Source organism: Varroa destructor, unplaced genomic scaffold (assembly GCF_002443255.2).
Source record: "Varroa destructor unplaced genomic scaffold, Vdes_3.0 BEIS01000004.1, whole genome shotgun sequence".
Taxonomy (NCBI): Eukaryota; Metazoa; Arthropoda; class Arachnida; order Mesostigmata; family Varroidae; genus Varroa; species Varroa destructor.
The window spans coordinates 11,375,080-11,388,554 of NW_019211457.1; the positions used below are offsets into that span (position 1 = coordinate 11,375,080).

General features: G+C 40.9%; 1 protein-coding gene and 2 pseudogenes across 15 annotated transcripts in view; 1 reads left to right on the forward strand and 2 right to left on the reverse strand.

Moving 5' to 3' along the window:
* Kank (KN motif and ankyrin repeat domain-containing protein 2 kank) overlaps nt 1-13,475 on the reverse strand; it is a 152,907-nt gene that overhangs the window by 29,610 nt on the left and 109,822 nt on the right. The window lies entirely within an intron of this gene.
* Nucleotides 5,634-6,326, forward strand: LOC111249915 (cuticle protein 10.9 pseudogene; annotated as a pseudogene).
* LOC111249916 (cuticle protein 10.9 pseudogene) lies at nt 8,239-9,211 on the reverse strand (annotated as a pseudogene).

Sequence of the window (13,475 nt, forward strand, 5' to 3'; positions counted from 1 at the left end):
GCCTTACTTTGTAAGCGACTGCATTTTTTCGAAATATACTTTGTGTTTGATGCATCAAAAAAAGCTAAAAAAACAGCTTGGTCCTATTTCTGTTCGACCGTTTCCTGTGCCATAACGATTTCTAATCTTGGAGCTTTCTTTAATTCTAACTGTTTTGGCCACCCTGGCGTTGTAGCAGTTCTGCGAAGATCACATCAAGGGCTGGTGCGATCAACATGTCGTATCTATGCAAAATTTAAAAGCTGGATACAATTTCTGATAGATAGTCGCGTCATACCGTATTTTCCGTTGCGACATCCTCTAGAATAAGAGATATTTAACCTTCTACTGTAGACAACAAAAAAGTCTATTGGAGAGCTGTCCGCCTGAGCGATCTTACGTGTCGGAGGCAGTAAAGCCGGTTGCCTCTTAGTATTTGTTAAAGCATTATTCTTTTTTTATTACAATATGACCACAACAAACATGGCTTGATGCTTTTTCGTCATTTACTCTGCAACGGAAATTTCTGTATGTACGATGCTTTTTCTCTACCAATTTCGGGGTAAAGTCAAATAGGTACCACGCACCGAAAAGAAGGATTAGCCTTGTGCCTGCGAAGCGAAGTTGTCTATTTTGACGGACAACGTTGCCCTAACCCGACTATAACGAATCGCAGAATAGGATGCTATGCGATCCCTCTTCATAATTGACTCAGGGGCCCTGAATTGCTGCAGAAGTGCACCACGCAATGGTGTTTCGGTATTTCATTTGAAATAAAAAGTAAGAGCATACCATCAAATTTTGTTGGCCATGCGTTTGCGATCAACGTGTTTTATGACAGAACCGAATACTTTTTTTTACGAGCTTCTCTCATGGTAGCCAATACTCGTTATTCGACTCGGCGGTTATAACCAATGATGTTTTTTTAACGCATTGCCGTTGTTATAATTATTAGTAACATTTCGTATCAAAAACAGTTGATACAATGGCTGATGCAAGCCTATGTAAGTGCCAGGAGGATAAAACCTCCGGGGGCCTTGAATGCTGGACATCAAAAAGGCAATAGCCATAGCGAATCAAATGCCCCAGGACGTTAATCGTCTTCGTTTTGCAGTAAACTTAACAATTGCGTTCATAGACAGTTAATATAAATTGTTCTTATTCTGAAAAGCCGAGCTATTGATGAACGATCAATCAACAAAAAATTATTATATCCTCTATATATATATATATATGCAAAAAATTATAGGAATTAATTACGTTCTCGTTATAATGTTAATTGATGGAAGGCGTAAAAGGAACGGATAGATATGGCTACGATTGATCAATAGGCATACTGTATAAGACGGGATATCTGCGAGGTTCGTTTTATGGTGACGATAAAAGGGATCCTCTTGAGTCTATCATAATAGGAGAACCGAGTGAAACGGTATTGATGCCTTTTAGATGTAACAACACGGTAAACTGACCCCAGGAGATAGGTGAAAAATTTACTGAGTCGAAATTAGGGCAACAACCTAGAATCTCGAGGCCATGAGCTACACCGTCCTATTTACCAAACGACCACGACGGTCGGTCGTATCGACAGTTGGGAATAAGTATCTACTGTGCAGCGTTTTAGTGCCTTTCGCGTGTTAGCGTAAAGGACATGTAGTAAGCCTGCATCACAGGACTGTTTTTGCTATTTATCCATGGTAGATTCTCAGTGCATAGTAATAATAACAATACGAACAATAATTTTTATTTTCGATACCCGTTAGCACATACGCTAGACTTATTAGTGCCTCGTCCCTGAGAATCCCTGAGTTGTATGTGTGTGTACATATTAATTTTTTTCCATTACGGTAACCAATGGCCAATGTGAGAAGTAACTTTTACGTGTACAGCAGGTTCTTGCCGGATCTTATACTTCTGCAATCCCCCTGAACAAGTATGGCTTTTTTCCAATACATACAGCATTTTCAATGGTAACAAAATTTCCATGTTTGGGTCTTACTTGTACATCTACTTGTTTGGTTACCCATTGAGACAATAACGGGCAAGCGTTTGACCTTCGTTTAAAATTTCTGTAAATGGATTTCTCTTTGCGCAGCACGTTACGTATTAATAAGGTCAACTTGAGACCTTTTATGCTTTTGTACCATTTATGTCGTAGCGTAAGCACCAATAATTCTTGATCTGTCTTGGCTTTGGGGCTTTCTCTGTTGTTAGTTGAAAATGCCTATATCGTAGGTCTCTCTTTTTTGTTGTCGTACATTTAGCAGAGCTATATTTGGCCGCCATATCATCGAATTTGGCCAAATGCCGGATAGGCCCAATATGGCATTGCGCCTTTGCGCGATACCGTCGTTTTTGTCACCGGGTCTTAGTACAGCTGTTGCTATTATTTATCACATGAAATGATTTGAATTAGATTTGCTTGATTACGCAATGGCATAGTCCTATCAATTAAATCCATTTCTGCGCTACAGCCGCTGCTGCTACGCTCTTGAACGTTTTTATCGCATGTTGCTCTTTTCCCTTACTGCTCCCTCTCCGGCGCCACTGCTCGTAACGAACAAACGAACGAATCGATGGGGAAGGGTTGTGCGTTATTTACAACAACGACAACGACATAGCACCCCTCTAAACATGTATTCTATCGAACTGACCAACGCTTGCCCTCAACTTTTGAAGGCAGCGGCATTTGTCCCCGCCACCGTTAGTTTTTGTGCGTGGGGTCCTTTAGCAGCGGTGGTGGGGGGAGGAACGTACACCCACGTGACGTTACGCACATACCTCGTTCGCACGCGACATTGGCAGTGGCCAGTTACGCTTCGTGTAGGTGTGTGTCTGTGAGCGTTAATCGTAGAGAGACTGTGACCCGCGGTATTTTTGAGCATCGACTACGACCCATATACTGCGGCATTCTGCCGTTCCATGGAGAAATTGACACTCCACGTTGCTTTGGTGCCTGTCGAACGAAACTTGAGCGACATTGACTTTTGACTTCTGACTGTGGCTATTTACGCGCGCCATTGTTGCGTCGCTACCAGCAGCAGAAGCAGCGTTCGAACGTTGAGTTTTCAATAAATCGCTGCTACATCGATCACAGAAAAGCTGACAAACGAAGAACGCGCGAGAAAAACAATAGAAGAAATAGTAATCATAATAATAAATAATATAATCGATGTTAAAATACTGGCTCCCATAATGAAACCGGCTCACGCGTAGAGGCGAACAGAAGAACAAGCTATCGGCGATCTGTGCACAGACAGCGGCCATAAGTAGCGGCGGCAGTGTCGTCTGATCAGATGTTGTGCGGAAGGACAGACACGGAAATCCACCCATTTTCAACGCACTGCCATAGAGCGCTTTTCCGCTATCCACTGGTCTTTCAAAATTCAGCTTTATTTTCTTCTCTGTATTTGGTGTTAAAGAGTAAGACTCGCTTTTTCATTGGGTCGGCGAATTCAGAAGTACGCGTTGGTACATTGAATCCGTTCGCAAACCACTATCCATTTTCCTTTCTTCTGAAAACCCCTCGGACTGCGTTTTCTTTTGTAGCGCCGCCGTTCTATTACGACATTATTCATTCATACTGTTCATACTGAAATGTCGGTATGGCCCTTAAACGTAAAGCTCATATTGTCTTAAGAGTAAATATTACCTAACTTTGTGTTAGGCTGAAAGTAATGATCGTAACGGCAACAACATATCTATCTGTGACTGAATAGCAATTTGCTTCAACTTTTCAAATAGGTCGTTCGTTCATTGTGGATGAACCTTTTATTTGCCAAAAACATTCCGAAAACCCTTTTCAGAATAGGTTAAAGGTTATTTTCCTTGTGGGCCCATACTTGGTGTTTACCTGTAGTCAGTATCCTGAGCGAACCTGTTACTTCGAAGGTGGTGCTGGAGACCAACGTAGAGCACGAAACCTATAAAGTTTCTCATATGTGCCTTTTTCGTATGGCGTTAACATGAATTACCAATACATCTTACGACAACGATCCTTTTTTGCCTCGTCTCTATAGAACAAAGCAAATACAAATTTTTGCATATTTAGCAGACTTCGCGCACAGAAGCACTGAGCATCTTGCACACGCATGCTTCTGACATGATAGAATGAAACGTTAAAAATAAATTCATTATATAATTAAGGATCTATCCTTGCCGTTCGTTTGGACTCAGATGTGGATCCCTTTAATGCAGCTTAATCTAATAAACAACATGAAGTCTACCTAACACATTGCTGGGTATAATAATTTTTTTAGTTTTTTTTCGCTACATGACCAATATTTGTATATAAATTTTATGTTGCAATTATATTTCGTTCATAATTTCTTACTGTGGTTTCCTCCTAGGTTTATTGCATAAACCTCGCCTACAAGACTGCAACTTGCCATGGGTAATTCAATCTAGAATTTAATTTAACCCTATTGTGCCATATATAAAGATATCGCAACATCGCAAAGTACTACAAGAGTAGTATGGAATGCTTCAAGTTGATACAGATTGTTTAATTATGTACGCTCGCGAAGTTTTAAGGTTACATACTCATACAGACATCAGATGTGACAATTTGAGCAGCTATCGTTATATCCATCTACATAAGCTTCGACCTGCCTAAAGTCAGACTCTAGGCACGACTTCTGATACCTACAATTTTGTCTGTCAATATAATCGTTAACTTGGCGCAATATGCCGCTCAACTTATTCGATATAGCACTCCTTAGCAGTTCAGACTAACTGTTTCGTTAGTTTGAACTTTAGGCTTTCACCAAAAAATGGAGACGCGTGTTGCATGACGCTTTGAGCAGGTATTCCCTGTTATTCAATAAAGGTCGACCTGACCTCAAGTTCAGGTCTCAAACTACATGCTTAATATAGACAAACGTTGTTGTTAATTCCCCGTTGAATGAATGAATGAATGAATATCTTAGTCAAATTCAAATATTAATAAAATGCGTTTGTTGTTGATGTTTAAAAATGTTCATGGTTATTTTCGAGCTTTTCATAAGTTGAAAAAGTTCCCACAACTCAATCGATGATGTAAATTGAAGTACGTCATCACTAGCAAACAAGAAGAGTACTTAGCGTTAGTTCTTCATTCGGAGTACATTAATCAACATTTATAAGCAAGCTTCAAGAACGAAATGGCCACCTAAAGCAGGAGGGAAGAATTGTTTGTTCCCACTGTATGATCGCTCATAAGCAATTTATGGTTCGCACGAACCTTAAAAAAGGCACATATAGAAGAACAGTCTGGATATGGCAATTGTCAGAAAATTCCCTCCGAATGTTGCGCTAGCGACCGGATCTTGTCTAATACTGTTGTGTCCGGCTGGCAAATCCAATAAGCAGTTCAAATCATATCCGATGATATTAAGTACTTTGTCTGATTAGTGATGACAGCATAACAGAGCTGGGTATGTAAAGGTGGGAGCGTTAGGATTGCACATATTCCCCCAGTTGACCATCCAGCATCTTCTCCATAGTGCACGCGATTTTGCCGGTATTGGTATTACGGCAGCCGTAAATCTACGTTTTCTGAGAGGTCAGTCCAAAGCCGGCGAAGAAGATGAACGGCCATCATGTCGTAGGGTCTCATTTGACTCTCACCCACCGACCCTTCGCTAACGTTGGGGGGTTTCTGTTATAAGGAGGAAACAGCTGTAACGGGTCAGCAATTGAGCTAAAAACCAAGTAGGCAATAGCTAAAAGCAGTACGCGCACCATGAAAACGTTTTCAATTGTATGTATCGCCGCTGTGGCCGTCGTCAGCAGTGCCTTAGCGCAGGAGGAGATATACGGACCTCCTGCTCCTTACCAGTATTCGTACGCTACCGAGGACAAAGAAGGGTCCTCGACTGCTGAGGAGTCCACCGATGGATCTGGCCGTATTCAGGGCAAGTACACCATCTCGCTAGCCGATGGACGTCAGAGGACCGTAACATACTGGGCTGACGATAGCGGATTCCACGCCGACGTGATCACCAATGAACTCGGAACCGAGTCGAAAAACCCAGCCGATGTCACCATTCAGTCTACGGCACCAACCGGAGCTGAGGCCGCCCTTCAGTTCGAGTCGCAACGCCTCAAGGCTAAAGCCTCGTACGCTGCTCCTATCTATGTTCCGGCACCCGCTGCTGATGCGCTCGCCACTCTTGCGCCCGTGCATAATCGTTTCTTCCGTGCATAGTTTCATTTGCCTAGCTCCTAATTCTAAGCTATGAACATTGCCCTCTGTGATATTTTCACCTGTGCCATTTTCTTTCTAATTATTGTTTCTAAATCTCCTAGTCCTACTTCTTAATAATGCTCAATAATAAAAATGTATATATGCCCAAGTGCATCTGATTATATGAAGCTCTGTCGTTAATTAGATAGCGAACGTTTTCCAGGTTCTTCAGTAACATATAGTTTTATATCGAATACGATATTTTGCGTCTATTCAACCTAATCTCTATAATTCCTGATTATTAGGTGCTGCGAGACTTATTTTAAGAAGGTAGAAGAAAAAATTCTGTTCAAGTTGAAACTTTTATTAAGAATTGTGCGATACATGTGCTAGCGCAGCTTGAGCGAAGCAATTTTCAACATTACAAAAAAAAAAAGCTGAATTTTCCCAAACATTTTGTACGGGAGCTTGCCCAAAGATTTCAGTATGGGGAGCATTTTGTATTCGCTATTGCGACCAAGACGGCCGTAACGCCATTTGTTCCCTACAGTTATTCCAACGTTATCCCTAAAAGTCAACGCTATTTTTTTATATTATTATATTATAACGGTATATTATTAGGTACTTCTACTGACATAGTAACTAAATCTTTACGGCCAGCAGTTTACGATCCTGACGCACTGGGTTCAAGAGCGCATATTGTCGAAAACGTAATTAAATCTTTGCTTGAGGATGGTGAGTTATTAGGTCACAAGTTACTGACTTGTTATTTGACATGAGCTTGGAATGGGTACTAAAGTATACTTCTCTTAAGCAATTCGAAGTAAATACATTTTAAAAAACGCTTACATAAGTTAAAAGTTTTTAATCATTATCATACGCTACCTGCAAAAAGGAGCTTTAACGCCCTAATAACCGTGCTGTTCTCAGGCTTCCAGGACACAGAAATAAGCAATCGGTATTTCTTTATTATCATCGTTCTTTAGTGATGAAGTCATTTACGTGTTCGTACAAGGAGATCTCGGCGTCATTTCAGCAGGAACGTCGGATCCGGACGTACACTACGCACCAGACAAGCGTTCAAATAGATAACCTTTCATTAAAAAAGGCCTAAAATGCATTTGATTATTCCTATGAAAACATAGATTTAGGCATAATTTTGCGTATGTAACAAAGTGCTCATATTGATCAAGTAAATAATTTACAAGATTTTTGTTTGCCTATTGCTTGAAACATTTCCTTTTCCCTAGGTACAGCCAATATGAACCTATTTAACCTGACTCAAAGGGTTTGTAATATGGTCGAGATTCGAATTTGATCTTATGCTACTTCTGTTCACTTCCGAAATGATCTCGCAGGTTTCTTTAATAAACATGGAAATAAAATTTATTACATTTGTAGCCAATAAATTTAAAAACCGAGTAAATGATCATTTTGCATATACACTCACATCGATAGGCAAACCGTTACGTAATTTACTTAAAATCAACAAATACTTTTATTTCCATCATAGGAAAAGGGAATGCTCGTTCCAAAGGGAACAGGCTTGATCTGTTGACCTCTGATGCGCTGCAGAGCCACCTAATATAAACATCCATATAAATATTAACTATGTTTGTATATAAACATCAGCTAGGTTTGTTGGAAATGATTACCATCAGGGCAAGATATTTCTAATTTTGTACCACTATTCTCAGAAAACTTATACCACAGGGATATCATTTAAGAATTAAAATATAGACCTAACTAGGAATAGCCTTAAGGGCCAGACAGAGTTCCTTTATACATTTGTGTTCAATGCCCTATATGTTAATGTAATTTTACTAAATCTGTCACCTACGAGCAATATCACCACGTTTCGTAACAGAATTAACAAAGTCTTCTAGGGAGAACTTGGAAAAATAAAATAATAAAAAATAAAGAAGTAAGGGGCCGTATAATATAGAAATCGATATGTGTTAAAGCTCTGTATTTTTACAGGGAGAAACAGACAAGCAATAAAACATATTTAAGAGACCCAAACTGTCGTATGCATTTGGCAGGTACACAACAGGAAGAACTAAGTTATTTGTGAGGCTAGAAGAACTCGACACAGATCGGTGCTATGAGGCTAACTTTATTTACAATAGGAAGAGTAGAACAAGGGATAGAGTAGCCACAGATAGAAAGAGACTTAAAAACCTTATTAGGAAACAGTAGATTTATGAGTCGATACTTATGATTCAATTCCATGGATGATCAAGTCAAGTATAGAGAAGTGGACGAAATTCATGGTACAGCTTAAAGAGGTCTAGTAAATTAACTGGAACAGTTCTACCAGAATCTACCTATCTATCTACCGAATAAGTTAGCTTTGGCACCACTGTTCACCGTCTGTAAGGTGTAAAAGGTTATAGTCCATTCGCAGGAAGTTATAAAAATTCAATTGCCGGTAGCGGCACTTGTTTATTAAAGACGATTAGTTAACGTTCTGATCCCTGGCTACAAGCGCAACAAAGATTTACGTTTACAGTCGACTAATTCAAAGCAGTTTAGGCACGAAAGAAACGGTTGTGTATGGGCGCCAAAGCGGCAAACGCGGTCGCAGCAGGGGCCGGCACAATAGTCGGAGCAATGTACGAAGCGCGAGCCTTCACGCGAGAGCCTTCAGCAGCCAGGGCGGCTTCTGGGCCGGTGGGGGCAGAGGACTGGATCGTCACATCGGCAGGGTTCTTTGACTCCGTGCCGAGTTCATTCGTGATAATATCGGCATGGAAACCGGTGTTATCTGCCCAGTAGGTGACGGTTCTAGCACGGCCATCAGCTAACTGCATTGTATATTTGCCCTGAATCCGTCCAGATCCATCGGTTGACTCTTCGTGAGAGGATGAACCTTCCTTGTCCTCGGATGCGTAGGCGAATTGATACGGCGCAGGGGGTTCGTACTTCTCCTGGCCGAGCCCTTGACCGGCAGCAACAGCTACGAAAGCAGCTAGCACAATGAATGACTTCATCCTTACGCTGGTCAACTGGTGGTAGTTTGTCTTCGTAGATGTTATGATGTGACTGACGATATGGCAGGTCGACGCGAACATTTATACCGTGCCATCGCCACAGCATCTGCCGCATTTCCTGTACTAGCCCTGATACAACTGATCAGGCAGGTTTGAGTGGCATGCCGTTCTAGTTAATTCTTACTAGCTCGTGTACGTGTAGCGGACGTTGAGCAAACAAGGACGCTAACAGATAGACAGTTACCATCAATAGATGGAGAGGCGTGAACGGGCTTTTTTGCATAGGAATGGTGGGGATTTCAGTGTATGTTACTAAGAGAGATGGGGCCAAATGGCCGAGATCCAAGCTGCATTTGATATACAGCTTCGTATGTCCACACGACTGATCTGTCCAGGAGACGTCCGAGCGGTCGGACCTTTGGTCAAAGGTCTTCACAACCGTTGTAATTTCTAGTTATAGCCAATCGCAATTCTATTACTAGTATTTTATTGAACACGGTTTATCATATCGCGTGGCAAGGAACTGGTGGCACAAGAACACCGTTCTACCTCCCTCCACGAGATACGTTTGCCTATTGTGATTAATATTTGTCTCATCGCACGTTCCAAGTGAATAACTTCACACTGAATTTTATAGGCTATTGTCTATTTTTAGATTAGAGTAGTTTCCAAAATTTCGAAATAATTCCTAGATATTTGTGCACATTGTAATTAGATACGTACTTAACGGCAATTACATTTCATTAGATTTACTATATAAAGATTAGAAGCACAGTTGGGTTCGCTTCTGAGACTAATCCTAATTATCCATAGACGTATCATATCATCCATATTGCAAATACCATCTTTAAATGAATCTATTCGTCTATTTTCTGAAGACTGGACGGAGCGGTCGCCAGTTACCGTCCGCCGCATGGAAAATCTCGTAGATGGTAATAATAATATCCCTTTGGTTGTCCCACCTCTCGATGGCCAGTTGACTTGATAATTTGCCACCTACGTAATGAAGTGTTGTGGTTTCGTTGTTGCTAAATATGCTCATTATTCAATAATGTTCAAATACAAAAACATAAAATGCGCTAATTTTGATGCTATTTCAATAAAATTCGTTTTCATTATTCTCTACTAACCTAACGCTCTAGCCACATTCAATGTGTATCGTCAATTTTTACAGGCCCCACCTGCCGATTCCACACGAAACCTAGGTTTACGATGTTTATTTTTCTCTCTCAATGAATGTTTAGGGAATACGTTAATAGATTCAAGTGTATTTTGAGTGAGAGCTTTTAAAATCTAGAAGACTTGGTACGAGCTGAGAAAAATCCTTTTTTTGAGAAGCGACGCTGAAAGACTCCGCGACAATTCTCTCTGAATACTCTTTCTCGTACCGCGAGGGACATACCTCGGTGCCATATTCTTGCTAGGCGAAAATTACGTCTGACATCGTCGCCTCAGAAATGTTTGACCTGAATCGTTTTTTCTTTTGGCTTTTGTTTGTCGACGCAAGCCTTTAATCGGAACTGAGCTCTGTCAAGTTCCGTAGAGCAACGTACGTAAGTTACGTAAGCGTAACGTTATAGTAACATTTACCCTGGATTCAGATGATCTAAGCTCCTTAGGAGGTACAATATTCTTTTTCAATGTTTCATTATAAAACCTGCATTCAGCTTTTCAGTAATCTTTAAGTTCCGTTGGTCTTCTCCCATCTGTGTACGTAAAAATCCTTCCTTACGCCGCAGACCACTTGTTTATTTACTTTTTTTTTTGTTGTTATTAACAACGTGATGCTGCCTCTGGACGAAAGTGTAAATGTAAACAAACTGTATGGCCAGCGTCACTGCCGGCGTGAATGTGGCACGCATTAGCATGACAGATTTGTATATTTCGAATAGCTAGTCATATAGAAAAACCGTCACGTACGACAACAATCGCGCTGATCAATCGGAACGTACGTACGATAACGAGTAGCGCGTCAACGCATGCAGGTAAGCGTCAGATGCAGGTTGCGGCTCGAATAATTCTGTTGTTCATCATGTCCGCCAGGAAAGATACTAGGGGCATTTGTTAGTTCCATTGAAAATGCTCCGCCTCTGTTCACCAATATAATTACTGGGCACATAATAGCTAGCATTATTTTAGCAGTTCGAAAAATTATGAAATTAAACAGAGCTGAAACTGGGGTCGGTTTTTGCACACTTTCGAAATGACAGCCAGTTAAGACAACCAGTACTACGCGATAGCTTATTTTACATACCTCCTGCTATCCACGCTACTTTGAAATGAAATAAACAAGCTAAACATGAATGTCAATTCCAATACGTTTAGTCAAAAGCACGATGGGTATTAAATGCTAATATCACTATCGTACCCTTTTGTTGCACGTCAAAAATTAGATGTGCATAAATCTATCACACACATTGATCTAGGCACGTGCGTGCATTGTATACGTGTGGGTATCTTCGGACTTGAAGTAGTCCATTGGTTTCTGCAAGCCTTATTTGCATCGAAATCAGTTGAATACGGATAGGGTGCGAGCGGGCCGTATTTCTACGCGGTAATTGTCTGCGTCATGGCGCAGACGACCAGAGCCACAAAGAGGATGAACAATTTCATAGCTTTTAGGTAGCTGCTGTTCGTATTTGACTCATAATATTATCTTACTTTCCTCTAATGTTTGCATCGCAATTAGAATAGCGGACTCGAATCAACGCATCGTTTCTCACACCCGTTGGCCGAACGTCACCGGCTGAGCTATCGATTAGGTTAGCGGCACAAACATTGCACATCGATATACCAGGATGTCTGTTACGCCTTGTGCATATAGGAAGAATGGACACGCAGGTATCGTATACAGACCTCGTGATGACGAGTCGTCTTCTGACACCTTCTTGTAGTGGGGAGCGGGGGACGGGGGCAAGGCGTGTTGCATAACGAAGCAGTGCTGCAGGTAGGCAAAAAGACATCCATCTATTACAAGTACGAGCAGCAACGTGTAGGATTCTTCCGAGCATTGACTTTGCTAAGGGAACGTTATTCAGTTGTAAGTAATAATCCATAACAGTATATTTAAGACTCGTACTAACAAATAAGGCAGAAGAGTCGTCCACCAAATGTAAGGGACGCGAGCACCTTAACGCTCGGTTTCCCATAGAAGTAACGATATATAATCTAGAAATGAATTAGGGCCATTAACGCAGATAGCCACAGTGTAAAAAAACAATATTTGTGAAAGCACTAAACACATTATGACCCGCACTTAACAGCAGACTTTTATGAGGTAAACAAGCGACCCGGTTGATGCGTATGCCTTTGTTACGATAAAATAGCTGGGTTGTTAAGATACGTAGATATAAATGCTTTGTCCTGGAAGGGCGTCTATTTTCGAAAGGGACGCTATTTCTTTTGCGCAATTTGTTTTGTTACAAATATCCCAATTGAAATACAACTTTAGTTAATACATTTTGACAACACAAATAAATAAACGTTTTTATGTTCTTAATCATGGAGCCATTGAGACTGCTAAGGATTTTCTACGCAACTTAGCACTAAAGCCGAGCTAGGGACCTCGTCATACCGCGCTGAACTTCAAGCTCGTACTGTACACCAATGGCGGTACTTCCTTTGCCGCTATGCCAGCAACGGCTGAGAAATACACTTCAGATTATGCCGGCTTAATAATTACCAGCAAAGATTAGTTAATGCTTAGGCACAAGAATATGTGACATTGAATTACCCGTGTGCTAGCTAATCACTACAGTTATTGTAAAAATAAACACAAGGTTTGTTTAATTGATAAATGCATGACCTGTGACTGTCGCCCTATGTAGACCTCGCTGGTTGTAAGTAGAAGGTGTCGAGCCGAGTTGCAAAACATGTAACAAAATTCTCACCATGAGCCAACACCAGCTAGTCCTGGATGTTGTAACTAATTCAATGAATTATCTAACGACCTTTTATTTTCCTCGTTCGAAGGAGGCATTGTTTTTTTTTTTTATTTTAGGCGCATTGGCATGTTGCCGTACAGCTTCAGCGGATCTACAAGTATTTCTCCCCGTTCCCGTGCCTACGCAAATTAATCAATGTATCGATAGATATACAGACCGAGAACGAAAACGGCTGCAGTATAAATATTGACTTGTGAAGTCTCTCTCTGCTGGTGATTTATCTAGGCGATTCGTCAACGTGTCGCGTCTGAGTTATTCATTCATTGTTATGTTGGCTGTTGGCCTTATTTACATTTTGAAAAATGTCCGTGTGTCCTGCAACGTTATGGCGAAAAAGAAATGCAAGACTATTAAGATTTATTGATGATATTAAAGTGTCGGGTCTATTATCTATGT